This window comes from Diabrotica virgifera, chromosome 4 (assembly GCF_917563875.1).
Source record: "Diabrotica virgifera virgifera chromosome 4, PGI_DIABVI_V3a".
Lineage (NCBI taxonomy): Eukaryota > Metazoa > Arthropoda > Insecta > Coleoptera > Chrysomelidae > Diabrotica > Diabrotica virgifera.
Window position 1 is genome coordinate 139,406,308 of NC_065446.1, and position 12,316 is coordinate 139,418,623.

A 12,316-nucleotide genomic window follows, 5' to 3' on the forward strand; every position below is an offset into this window, starting at 1 on the left:
CAGTCTTCATAAATAAACTATGGGAAGTCCTGGGCACATCAAACATACATCAAACATTGGTTAGTGCTCTCAAAGATCTATATTATGGTTCAAACTCACAAATGAAACTTGGAAACCTCTTAGCTGAAAAATTTACAGTTACTAAGGGTCTCAGACAGGGATGTTGCATCTCTCCGACTCTGTTTAAGATTTATATCTCTGCAGCTCTGAAGCAATGGAAAAAGAAAGTCAAAGGAATGGGTATACAATTGAACGATAAGGATTGCATTATTATATACTTTACAGTTTGCAGATGATCAGGGGGGTGATCTCAAATGACAAAGACGACATGGAATATTTGCTTAGAAAACTAATAATTGAAGAATATCAGAAATGGGAATTAAATATCAATTTAGAAAAGACAAAATACCTCTCAATTGGCGCTGAAGCAGAACAACTCGATGACAATGATAACAGCTGGGAATTCCCAGCTGTTATCTCAGTACTTTATATATATATATATATATATATATATATATATATATATATATATATATATATATATATATATATATATATATATATATATATATATATAAACTAGAAATGATCACAGCTGATTAGTAATTATCAATTTACAAATTATTGGGTTAACAGCTGAAATGGAAGACTCAGTGTACTCTTTTCTACGATTCCAATATTTCGTTAACAGTCGTTAACATCATCAGAGACGCTGATGATATTATATATTATGATTATACCTTTAATATTATTTCAGCGTCCCTGATGATGTTAACGACTGTTAACGAAATATTGGAATCGTAGAAAAGAGTACACTGAGTCTTCCATTTCAGCTGTTAACCCAATAATTTGTAAATTGATATATATATATATATATATATATATATATATAACAAAACTGGTAGCATTATCGACCGAAACGTAAATAACAATTTATTGTAGTGGTGTATCGGGTATGCGGTCTGTTATTTGAAAAAAACTCTTTTTTCTTTTATTTCTCTATATTTCGCTGATCTTTTGTCAGCTTCATCAGGAGACAACTAAAATATGATTAAAATTTTGTATAAATATAAGATGAGAATAAACAATGAATTACTTACAGATTTAGAGTTAAAAATATTTAAAAAAGTTCTTGTACATAATATGTTCAAAACAGTACTAACAATATTAGTTAAAAGCAACTAGATCATTAGTAATGAAATATAAAAAGCAAACATAAAAACAACTAAGAAAAAATTAAAACACAATAAAATTACACATTAAAAATATACAGGATGATTTAAAATATAATTGTAAACAGAAAAATTATTTTAACATACTAAGAATATTACAGTAGATATTGCTCAACTGTCCCGTGTCTGCCTTGTAATTTACTGCATATTTTTCTCTATTAATATGACACATTTCTAAAAACAATATTTTCTTGTAATTATTCTCTTGCTGTAGAACCCTGACATTTGAGTAGTCAAATTGATGCCCAGTCTTTAAGTAATGGTCAACTGCTGCACATGTATTCCTCTTTTTTGTACAGTCACTTTTGTGCTGTGTAACCCTTTGTTTTAGCCATTGAGAAGTTTGGCCAACATAACAGCTCTGGCAATCCAAACAAGGCAGTTTGTAGATAACATTAGTTTTATTCACGGTTGGTGTCCTGTCTTTTACTTTAAAAAACAGTTGTCGGTTTTCTAACAAATTATATTGGACAAGTTTGATGTTGGTAAATTGTTTAAATAAACTAGTCACAGAAGGGGTTAAATGTTTTATTAATGGTAGTTTTTTATATCGGATTGTCTGTACTGCACCGATATCAGAGGGACCGTCAAAAATGTCTGTGTTAAATATCAATTTTTTAAGGATATGTTTCGGATATCCATTATTTTCAAAGATGTTTAACAGCAAATGTAAGTTTTTGTTTATGAATTTATCATCACTAATATGCCTTACCCTATTCTTCATTGCTATCACTGTATTAAACTTTTGATGAGTAGGATGATTTGAAAAAAAGTTTAAATATCTTCCAGAGTGTGTTGGCTTTTGATACCAATCTATCAAGATTTTGTTTTGTTCAGTTCTTATTAATTTTGTGTCCAGAAATGATATCGAACAATCATTTTCATTCTCTAAAGTAAATTGGATATGTTTGTTAGAGTTATTGAAAATGTTCAAGGTATTTTGAATTTGTGAAGTAGGAACAGAACAAATAAGATCGTCTATAAATTTTTTAATGACAGGGTAAAGGGAAAGGTAATTGTGAAATAATATCATCCAGCAAATGGTCCAAAATAATAAATAAAAATATAAATCCAAAATAAAAATAATAAATGGTTAATGATAAATTCTATCGACAAATATTTGGAGCACCTATGGGTAGTCCACTGAGCCCCATAATAGCAACCATCATTTTGGACCATTTGCTGGATGACATTATTCCACAATTACCTTTCCCTTTACCCTTCATTAAAAAATGTGTAGACGATCTTATTTGTTCTGTTGCTACTTCACAAATTCAAAATACCTTGAACATTTTCAATAACTTTAACAAACATATCCAATTTACTTTAGAGATTGACAATGATTGTTCGATATCATTTCTGGACACAAAATTAATAAGAACTGAACAAAACAAAATCTTGATAGATTGGTATCAAAAGCCAACACACTCTGGAAGATATTTAAACTTTTTTTCAAATCATCCTACTCATCAAAAGTTTAATACAGGTGATTGCAATGAAGAATAGGGTAAGGCATATTAGTGATGATAAATTCATAAACAGAAACTTAAATTTGCTGTTAAACATCTTTGAAAATAATGGATACCCGAAACATATCCTTAAAAAATTGATATTTAACTCAGACATTTTTGACGGTCCCTCTGATATCGGTGCAGTACAGACAATCCGATATAAAAAACTACCATTAATAAAACATATAACCCCTTCTGTGACTAGTTTATTTAAACAATTTACCAACATCAAAATTGTTCAATATAATTTGTTAGAAAACCGAAAAACTGTTTTCTAAAGTAAAAGACAGGACACCAACCGTGAATAAAACTAGTGTTATCTACAAACTGCCTTGTTTGGATTGCCAGAGCTGTTATGTTGGCCAAACTTCTCAATGGCTAAAACAAAGGGTTACACACTACAAAAGTGACTGTACAAAAAAGAAGAATACATGTGCAGCAGTTGACCATTACTTAAAGGCTGGGCATCAATTTGACTACTCAAATGTCAGGGTTCTACAGCAAGAGAATAATTACAAGAAAAGATTGATTTTAGAAATGCGTCATATTAATAGAGAAAAATATGCAGTAAATTACAAGGCAGACACGGGACAGTTCAGCAATATCTACTGTAATATTCTTAGTATGTTAAAATAATTTTTCTGTTTACAATTATATTTTAAATCATCCTGTATATTTTTAATGTGTAATTTTATTGTGTTTTAATTTTTTCTTAGTTGTTTTTATGTTTGCTTTTTATATTTCATTACTAATGATCTAGTTGCTTTTAACTAATATTGTTAGTACTGTTTTGAACATATTATATACAAGAACTTTTTTAAATATTTTTAACTCTAAATCTGTAAGTAATTCATTGTTTATTCTCATCTTATATTTATACAAAATTTTAATCATATTTTAGTTGTCTCCTGATGAAGCTGACAAAAAATCAGCGAAATATAGAGAAATAAAAGAAAAAAGAGTTTTTTTCAAATAACAGACCGCATACCCGATACACCACTACAATAAATTGTTATATATATATATATATATATATATATATATATATATATATATATATATATATATATATATATATTAAGAAGACAATGAGTCTTTGCTGACAGTAAATGTACAGTTTTTGGTTATTGGGTTATGCAGCAATTGATAAGTGTACTCTTTTAAGTCTTTATTCCGAGCTTTCGTTCATGATTATGAACATCGTCAGGGTGCTACAATTATATTATATATGTGAGACAATATGAAAGTATGTATATAAAATTATATGTACTTACAACTTATTGAGGATATTTCAAATAGGTGGTCATTAAAATGAGATTTGTACTTATTAAAATGGTCATGTAATGTCTCGATATAAAAAAAAATATTCAAATAAAAATATTATAATTTAGTTAAACTTCAAAATCGACGAAATATAAAATGACACTTGGACATTCATGACATGGAATTATTTGAAATATCTAACAAATTTTTTTTAAAAATGATCAATTTAGTAAACGACCAATAGGGTCAATGATAAGTAAGAAAGTATTTTTTAAATTTTATAAATTACTGTTGAAATTATAAATTAAGGTAAAATTAAAAAAAAATAGTAAGATTTATTGATCAAGTTTAATTAAAAGTTTTAAATTATTTATACAAAAGTAATTTATAAAGTTGTTGACAAAAATTAATTTATACAAAAGTAATTTATAATATTGTTGACAAGTCAGAGTATCTAGAAGAGGAGATATCTGCCTGTATGATACTATAGTTCATACCATAAACACGTTATGAAAATCAATTTAATTAAATCCATGAAAAACCGCGTTTTAAAAATCAGCGATGTTTCTTTTCACTCAAAAAATTTAAAAATATTGTATCAACTTTTTTTGGAAAACGGTTATCCAGAGTCTTTGTTGAAGAAATTACTGTTTAATACAATTAACATTCAACCAACAAATGTTAATAACAATTTTGATGCAGACAACTCGCAAACCATCGCGACTCCCGTTACTAACGTAACTTATATGACCTTACCATATATTAGCGATATTGCACCGAAGTTTACTAGACTTTTTAAGCCTTTCGAAAACATCAAACTTGCATTTAAGACGACTCTCACAGTCAATAAGGTTTTTTCGAACGTCAAAGACAAAACTCCAATGCTTTCTAAAACTGGTACAGTCTACCTTGTTTTGATTGTAATCAAATATATATTGGTCAAACATCAAGAAAATTAAAAGACAGAATAACTTCACATAAGTCAGACTGCAGATTGTACCCTGACAGAAGTGCATTGGGTGAACATGTTTCCAATAATAATCATCGAATTGATTACAATAACGCTAAAATATTGGACCGTGAGTCAAATACTTCAAAGCGGCTTTTTTTAGAAATGGTTCACATAAATAAAAATCCAAATTCGATGAATCATCGTACTGATATAGGCCACCTAAATGAAATGTTTTCTTATCTACTATTTTTAGATAATCGTGAGTTATCTCCTAACTCCTCTTCTAGATACTCTGACTTTTCAACAACATTATAAATTGCTTTTGTATAAATTAATTTTTGTCAACAACTTTATAAATTACTTTTGTATAAATAATTTAAAACTTTTAATTAAACTTGATCAATAAATCTTACTAATTTTTTTAAATTTTACCTTAATTTATAATTTCAACAGTAATTTATAAAATTTAAAAAATACTTTCTTACTTATCATTGACCCTATTGGTCGTTTACTAAATTGATCATTTTTAAAAAAAATTTGTTAGATATTTCAAATAATTCCATGTCATGAGTGTCCAAGTGTCATTTTATATTATTTCGTCGATTTTGAAGTTTAACTAAATTATAAAATTTTTATTTGAATAATTTTGTTATATCGAGACATTACATGACCATTTTAATAAGTACAAATCTCATTTAAATGACCACCTATTTGAAATATCCTCAATAAGTTTTAAGTACATATAATTTTATATACATATTTTCATATTGTCTCACTTATATAATATAATTGTAGCACCCTGACGATGTTCATAATCATGAACGAAAGCTCGGAATAAAGACTTAAAAGAGTACACTTATCAATTGCTGCATAACCCAATAACCAATAACTGTATATATATATATATATATATATATATATATATATATATATATATATATATATATATATATATATATATATATATATTGTTATATTTCTATTTGATATAAAAATTAAAATTTGATAATTATAAACAAAATTCACTTTAATATAAAATATTTTTAATTTTCTCAACCTCGGGCATATAAATTTAGAACAACCTGTATACAACAAATTGTTATATTTAATTTTAAGAAGTGATTAGAATAAGCGTACGAAACTCGGAACAATGTGCTTAGATAAACAAAGTGAATGACGCGTACCATTATCGTTCTTCTCGGAAGGTCGATCATTAGCCTATGCTAAATAAAACTCAGTGAAATAGATGATAGTTCATTATCGTTTTTCGCGGAAGGTTTCGATCATTAGCCGATGCTAAATAAGTAGAAAGTAATTTTAGAATGGGAATTAACTATTTTTCTTTTGAAATCCATTAAGCATATTTAGAAAGTTTAAAAATTGGTTTTGAGGAATACTGCGAATGAGAGTTGGTGGTGGAAGTTTGATTTGTGAATCTGGAAGGGATATTTAGAAAGTAGGGGAATGAATGACAAATAGAGATCAGAATGTTTTGAGCTGTCGAGAAGTGAAGTCCAGTGGTAGACGGTAGTGTACGGAGAGTGAGAAAGCCGGTGTAGTTCCGTGAGTGTGGAGTATCTATCGTGGAACGAGAGGTAGGCCAGGTTGAGAGTAAAAGAACCTCCTTGAGCCAAGAGTTCCCGGTAGCTGATTGCAGTTTCGAAAAAGGTAGAACACAGCATCACGACAGAAGCAGGAAACGAGAGCTATACGAGCTAGTTTCAGAGGAGAACATTACTGGAAGCCATGACGAGTTTTTGATTGCAGCCAAGGATAGCAGGAAACGGGTTTTGTGTGAAGACATTCTCAGTTCACCAGAAAAAGGTCAGTCTCATTTGTTTGGACATGAATGTATGGGTTTTTCGTATTAAATACCACATTTAAAATTGAAGAAACATAATCAATAATATCAGAAAAGCTTCATCAAACTTAAATAGAATTGTTGCTAATAAATCATAATAGTTAAACGTTAATAAAAACTTTCAATTGGAAACCAAAAGGAAATAAGATTCCCATGTGTAAATGTTATGTTTAAGAATAATAAGATATAGCAAATATTAAGCAGTGATTGCCATTTAAATAAAATAAACAATATTTTGATTACAATTGTAACCCATATGTGTTATTATTTTACTCTTTTCTTTCCTATCCCGATTAGGAACCATTAAGAAATACTTAGAAGCCACGAGAGTAAGTAATTAATTTTATAATTCGCCCTGAGATTGAAAACATATTGATATGTGATCTGGTAAATTAATTAGATTATGATTAATGCATGGATTAAATTAAATGACATATAAGAATATTATCTCATATCAATAATCAAGATCACATCAACTGTCGTCCAACGTGGAGGGCATTGAAAAGTATTTCTAGTGGCAAATTTGAAGGATAGAAAGAGTAAAGCCGGTATTTGAAGATTTATATGCCTGTGGTAAAAAGTGAGATACTTACATTTGATAACATAAAATTTTAGATCTCTTTAGGTACAAATTTTACATAACTGATTTAATAATTTACTTTTACGATATTTACATTTGATATATTTATTGACAATTTATAATATTTGGGTGAAAAAAAATCGTTTTGGTAACATACTAGTAAAATTTCATATTTGGCGGGGATAATACTTCTTGAAAACAAATGTCTGTGACAAGAAGCCAAAGCAAGGACAACAAAAAACAAAAAGAACATTCAGACCAAGAAGATATTTTAGACACGACAATCATGGCATCAGAACAGCAAGAATTATCAGGAATAGATAAACTATTACAACTGATGCAACTCCAGTCACAAAAACTGGATGACAATCAAAGAGAAACAAAACAAGCAATGGATGAAGAAAAAAGGACAATGGATAAAAATCAGGAAGAAACACAACGAAAAATGGATGAAACACAACAAAAATTGGATCAAAAAATGGATGAAACAAAAAGAATAATGCAAGAAAATCAGAAGGAAACAAAACAAGCCATAGAAGAGAACAACAAGAAAATGGAGGAACGCATAGAAAAGTATGAAATGAAATTCAAGATAAAATAAAGGAGTTAACGAATGGCCAGAAAAAGGAACTAGAAAATTTGGAAAATAAGTTGGAAAATGCTATTCAAGTAGACAGAGAAGAAGTGGAAAAAAGAATCACAGAAATAGAAAAACAAGTCACCGAAAACCGGACGCAACAAAATGTCGGAGAAAGAAGAGAAATGGTTATACATAGCACAGATGACGTGAAGATAAGGTTTGGCGGGGATGTAAGAAGATTACACCCAGTGCCGTTCATAAATAGCCTGAAAAAGAAAATACAACACATCGGAAATTTCGATACAGCAAAAGAAACTATCAGAAACCATCTCAAATATGAAGCAAGCCTATGGTTCGATAGTAAAGAAGAAGAATTCGGCAATTGGCAACAATTTGAACAAAAATTTTTGAATTATTTCTGGGGAAAGGTCCAACAATTGGAAATTAACAAGGAATTGCAAAATGGGAAATACAATGATAGGATGGGTGTATCAGAAAGGACATATGCTTTGCAAATTTACAATAATGCAAAACATTTACAATATAATTACTCATCGGAACAATTAGTCGAACTGATTGCAAGACATTTCGAGGAAACGCTGGAAGACCATATCACATTGCAAAATTACAAAGACATAGATAGTTTATGCCAATTCCTACAAATAAGAGAATCACGTCTAAGAGAAAGAAAATCAAGAAGGTCGCGAGAAGATTACAGGCCCCGAGAAACACAAGATTACAGAGATAGAAATCAAAATAGGAGGGACTATACAAGACGAGATTTTAATCCCAGAAGGGAAAACGAAAATAGAGACAACGGAAGAGGAAATTATGAACAAAGAAATAGGCAATGGAATGAGGACAGAAATCGAGAATACCAGAATAGAAACACCACACGCTCAAATCAAGAAAACAGAAATAATGGTAGACAAAATGAACAGGTATATCGAGAAAACCGAAACAGATCCGACAGACCAAGAGAAAATAGAAGAGAAGTAAATAATACCCAGACAGATGAATATGACGGAGAGAGACATTATGACGAAAATATAAACAACGATGAGCAACCGGCGTCTTTTCACGACGGCGCTCACTAAAAACCAAAAAGCAAACAGGAATCTTTTGTCACCCCAAGGAGTTTATTAAATTGGCAGGAAACAACGAAAAGAAAAATGGAATTAATTTAAAATTTGTGGATGGATTTATCAACGAGAAACCAATTAAAATTATGATAGACACTGGATCTGAAATAACATTGGTCAACAGAAAACTAATAGAAGAAGTTAACTTAACAAATTTAATTTACAAAATACCTAGGGTAAATTTAGTGGGCGCAAACAAACGGACATTGGCAACTATAAATGAAGGCATACGAGTAATGGTACGACTGGGTAAGAAGATGTATGCACTACAATGTGTAATAATGCCAAACATGTCACATGACATGATAGTAGGAGTGGACGAATTGGCAGAAAAACATGTAGTGATAGATTTTAAAAATAATACGATGAATCTAACAGAAGAAAAAGAAGAAGAACAGGACAAGGAACAGGAGAAACAAAATACGGACGAATCAGGTAAAGAACAAACAGTGGAAATGAATTTGGCAACGAAGCAAGGACAAAGAAGAAAAGGGAGAAAAAGTCAGAAAAAGACAAAAGAAAATGAAACCTGTGGCTCCTCAAAAGAAGAGTTGAGCCCAGAAGAAGAAAATTTGAGAGTATCAGAAACAAAGGAAACCTGGGATTCCTCAAAAGAAGAGACGAGCTCAGGAGAAGAAGAAATAAAGCAAAAAAATGAAAGCGAAAAAGATATGATCGAAACAGTGGCATTTGAAGAGGAGGCATATGAAAACGAGGATGCAGAATACACGATAAAAGTATGTGAAAAATCTGAGGAAAAAGACAGAAGATTAATATGGGAAAAAGGGAAAGACAACATAATAGCCGACACTCTAACACAGGATGAGGACACTGAAAATAAGGAAACAATTACTCTACAGGTGGGACTAATTAGAGTAATACAAGAAGAAGGGGTATAAGACGTAGATTAAAGTAAGGAAATATACAGGGAGTTGGTTTTGCCTCGAGAAAATTTATTTAAAAATGCAGATAAATTTTATCGAATACAAGGCGGGGATTTGTTATATTTCTATTTGATATAAAAATTAAAATTTGATAATTATAAACAAAATTCACTTTAATATAAAATATTTTTAATTTTCTCAACCTCGGGCATATAAATTTAGAACAGCCTGTATACAACAAATTGTTATATTTAATTTTAAGAAGTGATTAGAATAAGCGTACGAAACTCGGAACAATGTGCTTAGATAAACAAAGTGAATGACGCGTACCATTATCGTTCTTCTCGGAAGGTCGATCATTAGCCTATGCTAAATAAAACTCAGTGAAATAGATGATAGTTCATTATCGTTTTTCGCGGAAGGTTTCGATCATTAGCCGATGCTAAATAAGACTTAGTAGAAATAGAGAATAGGTCATTAAAATTTTGTAATTAGTAGAAAGTAATTTTAGAATGGGAATTAACTATTTTTCTTTTGAAATCCATTAAGCATATTTAGAAAGTTTAAAAATTGGTTTTGAGGAATACTGCGAATGAGAGTTGGTGGTGGAAGTTTGATTTGTGAATCTGGAAGGGATATTTAGAAAGTAGGGGAATGAATGACAAATAGAGATCAGAATGTTTTGAGCTGTCGAGAAGTGAAGTCCAGTGGTAGACGGTAGTGTACGGAGAGTGAGAAAGCCGGTGTAGTTCCGTGAGTGTGGAGTATCTATCGTGGAACGAGAGGTAGGCCAGGTTGAGAGTAAAAGAACCTCCTTGAGCCAAGAGTTCCCGGTAGCTGATTGCAGTTTCGAAAAAGGTAGAACACAGCATCACGACAGAAGCAGGAAACGAGAGCTATACGAGCTAGTTTCAGAGGAGAACATTACTGGAAGCCATGACGAGTTTTTGATTGCAGCCAAGGATAGCAGGAAACGGGTTTTGTGTGAAGACATTCTCAGTTCACCAGAAAAAGGTCAGTCTCATTTGTTTGGACATGAATGTATGGGTTTTTCGTATTAAATACCACATTTAAAATTGAAGAAACATAATCAATAATATCAGAAAAGCTTCATCAAACTTAAATAGAATTGTTGCTAATAAATCATAATAGTTAAACGTTAATAAACACTTTCAATTGGAAACCAAAAGGAAATAAGATTCCCATGTGTAAATGTTATGTTTAAGAATAATAAGATATAGCAAATATTAAGCAGTGATTGCCATTTAAATAAAATAAACAATATTTTGATTACAATTGTAACCCATATGTGTTATTATTTTACTCTTTTCTTTCCTATCCCGATTAGGAACCATTAAGAAATACTTAGAAGCCACGAGAGTAAGTAATTAATTTTATAATTCGCCCTGAGATTGAAAACATATTGATATGTGATCTGGTAAATTAATTAGATTATGATTAATGCATGGATTAAATTAAATGACATATAAGAATATTATCTCATATCAATAATCAAGATCACATCAATATATATATATATATATATATATATATATATATATATATATATATATATGTTACACTTGAAGTTTCCGCGGGAGCTATATGTGCTTTCTGTTGTTTTTCGGGTTTGACTCCGCGTTGAATAATTTTGGTTTTGAAAAAAACCATTATTTTGACGACGTTTCGGCAAGATCTCACCTGCCATTGTCAAGTCAGGTAGTTCCGCTTCTCGCTGCTGCTTGAAGTAAACTGAATTCTTACTCACGATACCGTCACTTATGTAGTTGATCCTGATGCCGCTGCTGCTTGCCCTGCGGGAACCCTGGCTCTTGTTATTGGTCCGGTGTAGGTTGCAGTCGTCGGAGGGATGTTACGCGTGGATGTTGCGGCCTGATTTATTTTGGTCTTTTTCTTCAGTACCGTTTTCCATGTTGTAGGAAGCCGTTGCGCATCATCTCTTTGGTTTAAGCCGTTGGGATTTCTTTCAATTTCTATCGATTCTCTGATTTCCCGTTTTCTTTTTGCCTCGATGTTAGCTAACATCGTTGTTTGGTTCAGGTTTATTGTGTGTCCTGTATTCGCGACATGTTGAGCCAGGGATGACGTGGTTTCTCCCCTTTCGATAGCATTTCGGTGTTCTTCTCGTCTTACCTGGATTCTTCGGTTGGTCTGTCCAATGTACGACTTTCCACAATCCCCACACGGAATCTCGTATACACCTTGACCTTCTAACGATATTTTGGTTTTTGGTGTTGGTAAAATAGTTGAGATCTTTCTGTCCGTATTAAATATCGTTTCTATGTTGTGT

General features: G+C 30.9%; 1 protein-coding gene across 1 annotated transcript in view; it reads left to right on the forward strand.

Moving 5' to 3' along the window:
• The window catches only part of LOC114345565 (mutS protein homolog 5-like), a 211,409-nt gene that overhangs the window by 41,004 nt on the left and 158,089 nt on the right, over nucleotides 1–12,316 (forward strand). The window lies entirely within an intron of this gene.